This window comes from Eptesicus fuscus, chromosome 19 (genome assembly GCF_027574615.1).
Source record: "Eptesicus fuscus isolate TK198812 chromosome 19, DD_ASM_mEF_20220401, whole genome shotgun sequence".
In the NCBI taxonomy this organism is placed as follows: domain Eukaryota; kingdom Metazoa; phylum Chordata; class Mammalia; order Chiroptera; family Vespertilionidae; genus Eptesicus; species Eptesicus fuscus.
In genome coordinates this window covers 20592337-20603387 of record NC_072491.1, presented here as the reverse complement: position 1 = coordinate 20603387, position 11051 = coordinate 20592337, and positions in this window count along the sequence as shown.

Genomic DNA, 11051 nt, shown 5'->3' with positions numbered 1-11051 from the left:
AAAAAATCAGGCTTCAGTCCAAATAAGATAAAGATACAATAGATCAGACATTTTCACTATGCTAATTAGTTGTGTGAATTCTTACACGATCTCACAAAAACATGTTGAACTTTCACTGAAGAATCACTTAATACCATTGCAAGGCCAATACTCTAGTTAGAAATGCCAATTGATAAACTTAGTGATAGTTGAACTCAGAGTTGCTTATAATTTTCTCACATTAATTTTTCTGAATATGAAAATTATACTTTATGCCTTTTCTATGAAACTAGTAGACATGGCTCAAATATTTGTGGATATACTTTAACTATATATTAAAGCTTAAGGAAAAGTCTCCTTAAACAGGAAGATACTTTTACTTTCTGAAGAACAGCATGAAAATTATAATAGCAAGCGCTGTAGGTTTTAATGTAAAAAAAAAAAAAAGAACAGAGGTTGAGTTCTGACTTCAATACTGAAACCAAAATGCTGGATGTTGAGTCTGAGTTCTTATCTCGTAAAATGAAGAATGAAGTTACAGACAAAAACAGTGGGAGCAAAGTGAACTGAGAGCATCCATGCGAATTAAAGTCTATTAGTCCATGTGTAGAGTCCCACACGGCCATAAGCCACATGGGGGATGGGGAGCGTATCTCCTGCCATTAACCTAGGTTGCTGGAAGTAGCTTGGTATCCAAGCTAATTAAAGCCTAATAGTCCATGTGTGGAGGCCCATGTGGCCATAAGTCACGTGGGCACAGGGATGTGCTCCCTGGCAACGGGAATGTCAGGTATCCATTGTGCGCGGTGCCTAGAGAGGAGAAGAGGAAGAAAGCTCTCGAATTTTTGTCTATAAGCTTGTTAGTTCCTGATTGGCTATCTGTAAGTTGCCTGTCTTAGCAATATCCATACATTTTAAAGTTCATGCCTCTCGCCCAGCTGGCGTGGCTCAGTGGTTGAGCATCGACCTATGAACCAGGAGGTCACGGTTTGATTCCAGGTCAGGGCATGTGCCTGGGTTGCAGGCTCAGTCCCCAGTGTGGGGGGGTGGGGGAGGCAGCCAATCAATGGTTCTCTCTCATCAGTGATGTTTCTGTCTCTCACTATCCCTTCCTCTCTGAAATCAATGGATTTTAGGAGGACGTTGTTCAATCCAATACAAATTCCTTGCACTTTTAATATGAATAGACATAATAAAATTACGGGGCATTTGAGGAAATCATGAAGAAAAGCATAGACCTGGAAAACCAAAATGAGGTGGGGTGGGCAGGGTGGAGGAGCTTGAGAAATGCATAAGCATAAAAAAAAAACAAAGCCAATTATTTTTAGAGATCGAAGTGAAGATATTAAAATTACAAAATAAGAATCAAATGCTATTAAAATATAGAACAAGATCTTGAAATTATAAATGATAGTAAAACACATTTTTAAAATCAGTTCATGGTTGATAAAGTTGTGTGAATTTCCCAGAAAATAGATGAAAAGGAGAGGAAAAAAAATAAGATAGAAATAAAAAAGGAAAAATTTAGATAATCAAGGTAGTTTTAGTATTTGACTGATAGGACTTCAAAAAAAAAGTGGTAGGAATATTTGTTTTTCAGAAAAATGAATAAAAGCTTAATAAGTGCACAACATTATTAAAAGAGGCATATCAGTATAAAAATTTAGAAAATCAAAAACAAAAGCATGATCCTGAAAGGTTTGTCAGGGTACAGGGAATAGGATATGTGGTGGGGACTGATCATCAGGATGATAGCAAATGGATTCAGAGCAACACTGGCAGATGGAAAGCCATTACAGAAATGTTTTCAATGTTTTGAGCAAAAATAATTTCAGGTCCGTAATTCTAGACCACCATGCCATTAATCAAGTGTGAAGACTGCACCTATAATGGATATAGATATGGGTATACAGGTATGAATGTGGATATAGACAATATAGATATGTAGATGCAGATATCTGTCCACCTATTCTAATGTGTATGGTCTCATACATCTACTTCCCTAGGCATGCTTTCTCAAGAAACTGCCAAAGCTCTCTTCTACCAAATAAGGCACATATTATTAATTGATTAAATGTGAAACTACCACACTCTCCCCCGACACTCCCCCAAAAAAATCACTGGTAGTTTCTAATTTTGTTCAACTGTATCTTTTCTTCTTTTAATAGAGGGGTGAGATCATGTGATTGACAGATAAAAGCAGGTCCATAAAAAGAAAGAGATGAATTCTGTGCAGAAAAAACACAAAAACAATCTAATCAAACAAATACAGAAAAACAGATGCCTGCTAGAACAACTTTTGCTTCTATAAAATTTTATAGCGAAAGCATATTTATCCAGGAAATAATAAAGTATTCTATTGTATTACAAATACTTGTGACAGATGTGACTGATGTTTACTAAGATTTGCATTTATCAAAAATTCGTGCCATTTTCATCTTCTCTGTGAGAAATAGAATGTAATGGATGTACTGATTTAAAACCAGAGTGAAATGTACTTGAAACACAACTTCAGCAACTTACAAAAATCCCTTTCCTCAGCTGTAATATAAAGATACGTTCTTTATTTCTGTATACATTATAGATTTAAGAATTAACCATTCAACAAATTTGGTTCAGAGATTATGTTTGAAAATAGAGACAAACTATCATTTAATGTGTGTTTTCACAAAAACCTTACTTTATTTTATTCCCTAGGAAAATATCAAACAAGCAGAAAAACAAGTACACAAGCAAGTACACATAATTTATTTTTAAAAGAATGGAAACAAATATACAGATTTATCTTCCCTTCCCATATCTCCTAGAAATCTAAACTCAAAAGCACAATTCATATTGCTGACAACATCCATTTCATTCTGGTTGTTTCCAATATGGTTTGTGTTTTATATTTCAAGGCATTGTTATGCTAGAATGAATCTATGATGGTATAATTGTTACAAATAGAGTTTTAATGTATCTTGGGCTCCTAATACTTTTATAATCTAAATGTTACTTAAACCTAAGCTTCAGTGTTTTAATGATAAAAGAGGGGTAATAATGTCTACCTTACCAGAATATTTTGAGAATTTAATGAGATAATGTAGTTAACAGCATTTAGCTCTATGACAGACATGTCCATTCATTGTTATGCATACTTCCCTAAAACTTACCAAACATGTGTTGCATATCAGTTATTTTGTTATCATTTGTAGATGCAAAGTTGAATGAACAGACAAAAAAATAGAGAACAGATGTAAATTATGACCTCATGAAGTCTATGTCATTAAATGCCTAATAAATGGGGATTACAGTTTCTAAAACTGTAGCTATGAAGACACATGCTACTTTAAGAGGACCCACATCATATCATCTTATTTAGAAAACCATAAAATTGAGCTTCATTTGCTTCAGATTAATCGGATTATTTTTATGAACCTACGTACACTATATAGGTCATATCTCCATTACTTGACCAGCCATGTCTTTTTTAGATGTATTTATCATTGACACAAGTTTTAAATTATGCTATATCAAGATGAGCGATAAAACAGAACGGATGGAAATCCTTCCTACTATAACTTTAGTGTGGCTTTACTAGCCCGAGGCACCCTTGTGTACGCACGTACATACTGCTGCAAGGTAATTGTGAATCAACTGAAACGAGTTCGCATCTATCTTTGCATCCAACAAAGTGGTAAGCACAGTGTTTCATATTCCAGATAAGTATTTCTGGAATGGAAATGAACTATACCTCTAAGGATTGGGTGTTCAGTCACCACTATCATCCTAATTGAGCAAGTAAGTTCCTCAGTTTTCTTGATTGCAACATGAAAAGGTTAAACAAGATGATCATGCACTTCCCTGTGCTGTCCACAACCACACTTCAATTTACCTCTTTCATTGTTCTCATTATATGCCGTTATATTTCTATTAGGTAGTAAAAAATCTGATATATCACTTCATTTATAGTGCCTATTTGACACATCCAGACACCCAGTAAATATTTGTTGAATAAGTAAATAACCTGAATCCTTATTATGTTTACTATACACATTATAGTAATTTAACGCATTAATTACACCATGCCTTATTTTTATTATTGAATTGTTCTCATTTTCTCTGAAAGCCTTTGGGAATGCATAATGCGTGATTGGGGCAATGTAGTATTTTTATGAGGGTTGTTTGATAAATTATTGCGTAGGGATTTTCAGCACACCTGCACAAACTCATGTGAAAGCAGAAGATAGGGAGTTGTTTGCCTAGCGGAAAAGTGCCACAATGCTAAAACAATGCATCTCTGTTCTACTTCGTTTCCATATGGTCTAATGTTGCAAAAGTTGAGTCCCACTAAATTATGGTGGAAATGTGTGCTCTTTAAAAATAAATCTGCATAAATTACTTGTAAAATTCAAGGGACTGAGTTTGCACTATTCATACAAATAAATCGCACAACTAACAGTGACGTTCAAATTAAATATCAGTGACTTCTCTTCTCCTTTGGTCATGAAGAAAATTAGGAAATCTTCCTTTGAACAGAGCAGCCTGTGCAGTATATCATACGTTTCAATTTTCAAGTCAAAGTGATGGAACTGGTTAACAAGAGGAAACATGTTTGAGAATGCAGAAAGGTTTGTGGATTAAAACAATATCCATCACCTTAAAGAGTTATTGAGAAGCATATTTATATGAATATCTGATGAAGTTCATAAGGTAAAAGCTATATTTTAAAGGAAAGAAATTTAGCTTTTCTTTTATTTTTTTCCAATTTTTTTTATTAAGGTATTATATGTGTACATATTTTACCATTGCCACCCCCCACCCCACTCCCATATATGCCCTCACCCCCCAAAGTTTTGCATCCATTGGTTATGCTTATATGCATGCATACAAGTCCTTTGATTGATCTCTTATCTCCCCCCCTCTCCCTAACTTTCCCCCTATAATTTGACAGTCTGTTTGATGCTTTACTGTCTCTGTATCTATCTTTTTGTTCAAGTTTATAATGTTCTTTATTACCCATAAATGAGTGAGATCATGTGATATTTTTCTTTCCTTGACTGACTTATTTCACTTAACATAATGTTCTCCAACTCCATCCAGGTTGCTGCAAATGATGAGAATTCCTTCTTTTTTATGGCAGCATAGTATTCCATTGTGTAGATGTACCACAGTTTTCTGATCCAGTCATCTGCTGACGGGCACCTAGGCTGTTTCCAAATCTTAGCTATGGTGAATTGTGCTGCTATGAACATAGGGGTGCATATATCCTTTCTGATTGGTGTTTCTAGTTTCTTCGGATATATTCCCAGGAGTGGGATTACTGGGTCAAATGGGAGTTCCATTTTCAGTTTTTTGAGGAAGCTCCATACTGTTCTCCACAGTGGCTGCACAAGTCTGCATTCCCACCAGCAGTGCACGAGGGTTCCTTTTTCTCCGCATCCTCGCCAACACCTGTCGTTTGTTGATTTGTTGATGATAGCCATTCTGACAGGTGTGAGATGGTACCGCATTGTTGTTTTGATTTGCATCTCTCGGATAATTAGTGACGTTGAGCATGTTTTCATGTGTCTCTTGGCCTTCCTTCTGTCTTCTTTTGAAAAGCTTCTATTTAGGTCTGTTGCCCATTTCTTTATTGGATCATTTATCTTCCTTTTATTAAGTTGTATAAGCTGCATGTAGATGTTGGAGATCAAACCTTTATCAGTGATGCCATTTGCAAATATGTTCTCCCATGCAGTAGGCCTTCTTGTGGTTTTGTTAATGGTTTCTTTTGCTGTGAAAAAGCTTTTTATTTTGATGTAGTCCCATTTGTTAATTTTCTCTTTAGCTTCCATTGCCCTAGGGGCAGTGTCAGTGAAGAATTTCTTTTGGCATATGTCTGAGATTTTGCTACCTGTGGATTGCTCTAGTATTTTTATGGTTTCCCGTCTTATGTTTAAGTCCTGTATCCATTTTGAGTTTATTTTTGTGTATGGCGTAAGTTGGTGATCAAGCTTCATTTTTTTTGCATGTATCTGTCCAATTTTCCCAACACCATTTATTGAAGAGACTGTCTTGACTGTTAGCTTTTCTTTTATTTGTTCTGATACTCTTTTACCACCATTGGGTGGTGTATGAGGATTCTAACTGCTGACAAAAATAAGCCCTTACAATCTCAGGGACTTCAGTCAACAGAAATGTATTTCTTCATCATGTAACAGTTCAATATGAGAAGGTTCCTAGTACATAAGTAGCTTTCTACTTCATAGCTGGTTAGGGGCCCAGAGTCCTCCTATTCTGTACTTTAGCTAATGCCCTAGGGCAGTGGTCGGCAAACTCATTAGTCAACAGAGCCAAATATCAAGAGTACAACGATTGAAATTTCTTTTGAGAGCCAAATTTTTTAAACTTAAACTTCTTCTAATGCCACTTCTTCAAAATAGACTCACCCAGGCCGTGGTATTTTGTGGAAGAGCCACATTCAAGGGGCCAAAGAGCCGCATGTGGCTTGCGAGCCACAGTTTGCCGACCACGGCCCTAGGGTTTCAGAATATTCTGCATCCAGCTGGCTGATGGGGGTATAGAGGGCACATGATACATACACAAGTGGTCCCATAGAGGTGCAAGGCACCTGGACATGGAGTCCCTGGAAAGACAGCTACTTCTCAATGGTGTCACTGTACTGTGGACAGGGGAGCACACATTTATGGTAGAAAATCAATCATCTCTGCTTCATGCATTCAGGGTCATTCTCACATAGGAAATTAAATCATAGTCTTGCTTGTCTCAAAGTATCACTTCATCATTCTGTCTTGAAACTCCATAAAAGTTCATTTTGTGTTGATTTTTTAAAATTGGGGCTGGAAGGCTGGTAGGAATGATAAACACATAAATGTTTTATAAGCAATTAGTCAATAGGTAAAAATATTTCCATAAATTGGTTGAGATTGGAGACTGCTGATCCATATTTTTTTATAACACACAGAATCTCCATATTTACAAAGAAATGTTGCTAATATCTGTACTATAAATAGTAGTATTCAGTTAATGTTTTCAGTTTTTTAATAAAATGCATTCATATTCACTTCATTGTTCCTTGTGACTGTCTTTAGGAAATAGAGGTAAGAGACTATAGCCTATATCCAATAAATAACAACTCTCTATTTATACCTTCTTCCAAGATCTTGGTGACTACAATTCTACTTGCTGTTTCTGTGTATTTAACTACTCTAGACACCTCATATTGTTACCAGAAAGGGGACCTGGCCCTGGGTGGCTTTGCCTATGGCTGGCAGGTATGTGTGGGTTCTTGACCAAGTGTGATATAAAATAAGAATTCCATTTTTTTGTTGTTGTTTTTTAAATTCTCCACTTTATTGTCATCTGAGCAATTATTTTATCCTGTTTATATGTTAATCATTCTTCTTTGACCTCTGAATAAGTCTTGGTCAAAAGAGAAGGAAACCATACAGTGTTTTGAACATAGATGATACAAAGAATATTTGACTACCATAGGAAAATGGAGTAATGCAGGACTGGCTCATAAGCAGTAAAGGAATCTTTAAAGAATATAGGAATAGCAAGTATCTACACTAATAAAAGAGTAACATGTTAATTGACTGTACCTTCACGACACCCACCAGCCAATCAGGAGTGAGTATGCAAATTAACCCAACAAAGATGGTGTCAGCCGCTCTGAGCCTCTGGGCAGCATGGGAATTCAGAAAGGTGGCTCCAGGGCCAGAGTGGAAAGGTGGCTCCAGCCAGAGTGAAGGCAGTGCCAGCAGCCAGGGGAAGGAAGGCCCATTCTTGCACGAATCTTCGTGCATCGGGCCTCTAGTATAAAATAATATTGGATGTATAACATAACATAAGCTTCCCCCCTTAGGGCTGAGATGGAGCTCCTGAGGAATCTTCACCAGAAATGAGAGCCAGACGGTGTTGGGGAGAGCATGACTGTGACTTGCTGGGTGATGGAGAGATTGCTGTGGTCCTGATAGAACTTGCAGGAAGTCCACTCTGAAGGATGCCAGGAAAGGCTTTGCACAGTGAGGTGCCTCATTGGATGTCTTCACCATAACGTTGTTCAATGAGGTTGCAGGCAGAAGGTGATGGCTTTTGGGTGACACTGGCTGCTATAATTATAGGAGCCAGGCACTAGCAAAACCATGCATGTGCACTGCAGGAAATGCATGCTGGAGAAGCCATGTGAGCACACCTACAACAGGAAACAAACCCTCTCCTCCTGCGGTGTCTCCCCATCTCCCTGGACTGATAAAACTTAGCAACATGGCAGCTGGAAAAGGAAAAAAAAAGTAAAGAACCAAGATTCGTTTTTATAGAGCAGGCAAAAAGGGTGAATTTGGAGCTGAGAGTCAATAAATTATTAATTTGGCAAAGCCTTTTTCTGGTTCTTCTTCCCTTTTTAGTGATACACAGGACAGAGCTCCCCTTTCAAATTTTTCCTGTCATTTCTTATCACTGTACTACATTAGAAAAGTGACTGTTTTGTTCCATTGTGTGCTCCTCAACTTGCAAAGCACATGGAATATTGAAAGAACTCAATGGTTGTTTTTACGTTAGTGAGTAAACACTGAATAAGGTAACACCCAAAGCTAAATCCCACCATGATGCTTTCCCTTAGGGCACATGCACCTGAATGTCCTACAGGTCCTGAGGCCTGAACTCCTCTTCTACGACCTCTGTATTAGTAGATGGTCATTTCCTGCTCAGTGACCCTACTTAGAAACCTGGAAATCTCCCTTTCTCCGCCCTCCCCCCACTCTTCATATTAAATCAATTTATCAGGGTTTAGCGGCACTGTTTCTCACATGTTGATTATGCTCCCTACTGAGATTGTCTCGGTTCAGGCTCTTGTGATAGCTCTTCTGGATACTGTGGGCTCTTCCCTGCTGGCCTTTTTCTGCCTTCAGTGTTGCAAGCCTCTGATTTATCCTTTATATTGTCCTTGTTATCTAATAAAATGCAAATCTCATCATGGACAGTAACTGCTTTGTTTGATCCTTCTGAGGTTTTCTGTTGCTTAAAGCAATGCTTTTCAGCTTGTGCTCTTAGGAAACCCTGGGTGAATACAGTGACCTTTAGGTGTTGTGAAAACGAAAAGAAACAGAGAGAAAGATTCTGGGACCCACTTTTTTGTTTCTTACTGAGCAGCTTAACACTATCTCTCATACCTGTTTCTATAAGATTTCCATTTGAATAATGTGTTTCACTACAGGCAACTATAACAAAATTGCAATGAGACGATTTTGAAAACAGTTGAAGTAAAAGATAAGTTAACAGATCTTTGATATGGCATAGGTGATCATCTACAACCTGGATTTTGACTAATTTTCAGCCTGATCTAATACTTCATACACTGACAAGGAAGAAACAATCAAACATAGCCATACTCAATTATTCAAAGTTCCCTGAGTATGCCACATGTTTATTCACTCTTCCAAAAAATAACTCGAGTGTCTGTTGTGTGTCAGCTACTGTACCAAATGCTGGGGACATAATGGTGATAAAAATTTCAAAAATCCAATACATTAACTATTACAATATAGAATAGAAGTATATGAGAAGCACTCTGGAATTTAAAAAAAAAAAAAACTAGAAAAGAGAGGGAGTTTGAGGGATATTGTTTTAATCATTAACATGATGGCCAGAGACATTCTAACAGGGTGTGGAATATGAGTACAGTGTCCAAGTTGGTGAGCACAGCAAGCAGTCTAGATCTGAGGGAAGAGCTTTTCAAGCAGGGAACAGAAAACGTAAGTTCCTGCAGGGAAGGGTATGTCTAGAATGTTGGAGAAACACCAAAAAAAAAAAAAAAAAAAAAAAAAAAAAAAGCCAGTGTGGCTAGAGTAGAGGCAAGCAATGTAGTGGGAAATGAGATCCTAGATGAGATGGGAACCAAAGTGTAAAGACCAAGTAGGTCACTGTAATTATTTTGTTTTTTTTTCTCAGGGTAACAGGCTGTGTAGTTTTTCAGGGCTGCATCAACAAAGCAGCACAAGTTGGGTGGATTACGTAAAACAACATATCTTTATTCTGTCACCATTATGGAGCCCAGAAGTTCAAAATCAAGGTGTGAGCAGAGCCATGCTCCCTCTGTGGGCTGTAAGGGAGGGTCCTTCTTTGCCTCTCCCTAACCTCCGGTGCTGACCATCAATCCTTGGCGTCCCTTAGCTTGCATCTGTATCACTCTAATCTCTGCCTCTGTCACCACCTGGCATTTGCCCTGTGGGACTCCCCATCCTCTTTCCATAAGGACTCGAGTCGTATTGGTCATGCTCCAGTATGACCTCATATTAATGTAACTAATTACATCTGCAATGACCTATTTCCAAATAAGGTCAGTTTCTGAGATATTGAGGGGTAGGACTTCAACCTGTTTTTCTGGAGACACAAGTTAATCCATTGAACATGGAAAGCAGAGAGTTTTGATATACAAGTTACATTATTTGACTTACATTTTAAAAATAGATTTTTGGCTGCAATGTTTAGGAACTAAATGGGACAAAATAGGAAGCAAGGAGAGCAGGAAGGAGTTGGTGATGGATGATAATAGTTTTGGAGCAAGGCAGCAATAGTGAAGGTGTTGCAAAGTGATGGAATTAGACATATTTCAAAGGTAGAGCAGACAGGGTTTACTAATAGTTTCAATCTCTGAGTGAAAAGAGCAGTATCGATAATTCCAACATTTGGGCCTCAGCAAGTAGAAACATGGAATTGTTAACTGAGGAGAAAATTTAAAATGAGAGTCTAGGAGGATAACATTTGGATTTTAAGTGAATACATTAACTTTGAGAAATGCTTGAAGCAGGCTGCCTGATAAGTCTTGGTTTATACCTATTGCCTATGTTATGTATAATGAAACACATCCCTGGTGTTTCATATTTCAGCAAAATATGCATAGCAGGAGTGCATTAGTTTACTGTGGCTACCATAAAAATTACCCAAAACTGGGCGACTTAAACCAACACATTCATTCTCTCAAAGTTCTGAGGGCAGGATTGGTTCCTTCTAGAAATTTTGAGGGATAATTTCTTCCATGCCTCTCTTCCAGCCTCTGGTGGCTGCCAGCTGTCCTTGATATTTCCTGG